The 483-nt window shown below is 68.1% G+C and overlaps 1 protein-coding gene across 1 annotated transcript in view; it reads left to right on the top strand.

The window, feature by feature from the left end:
- Nucleotides 1–362: 362 nt before the first annotated feature.
- Nucleotides 363–483, top strand: part of Irf2bp2 (interferon regulatory factor 2 binding protein 2) — a gene marked incomplete in the record, with an annotated part of 5,631 nt that continues 5,510 nt past the window's right edge. The window contains 1 exon segment of the mRNA XM_005405019.2: nt 363–483.

Raw genomic sequence — 483 nt, 5'->3', positions numbered from 1 at the left:
AAAGCCCTAACTAAACCACGCTAGATCCCGAATCCCCGTCCTTAGGCTGGCAGAAACCGAGTGACAAAGTAGCTTTGCGGGTAAACAGTCTTGAAAGGTTCAATCCAGAGGGACCCCAGGAGGGACCAGATCCTAGCGAAGTTATCGCCAGCAGCAGCAAGGGCAACGCAGAGACCCGCGGCCGGCCAAAAGCGCTGCGGAACCCCCTCCCGGTGGCGGGGCGGAATGGGGCGGGGCGAGGGGCGGGCGCGCGCAGAGGGCGGGCGGGAGCGCGCTTGCGAGGGGAGGGAGCCGCGCAGGCGCCGTGCGAGGCTGTCGAAGAATCAAGTCGGTAGAAGCGGAGCGACCGCGGCGGCGGCGGCAGCAGCAGCGGCAGCGGCAGCAGCAACAGCGGCAGCAACAGCAACAACAGCAACGAGGCGGCGGCGGCGCTGAGGCGGGCTGCGCGCTGCAGAGCGGCGACGCCAGGAGCTGGGAGAGCGC

This window comes from Chinchilla lanigera, unplaced genomic scaffold (assembly GCF_000276665.1).
Source record: "Chinchilla lanigera isolate Chin_1 unplaced genomic scaffold, ChiLan1.0 scaffold00091, whole genome shotgun sequence".
NCBI classification, from domain to species: domain Eukaryota; kingdom Metazoa; phylum Chordata; class Mammalia; order Rodentia; family Chinchillidae; genus Chinchilla; species Chinchilla lanigera.
Note: the sequence above shows the minus strand (reverse complement) of the source record. Positions and strands in the feature narration are given on the sequence as shown.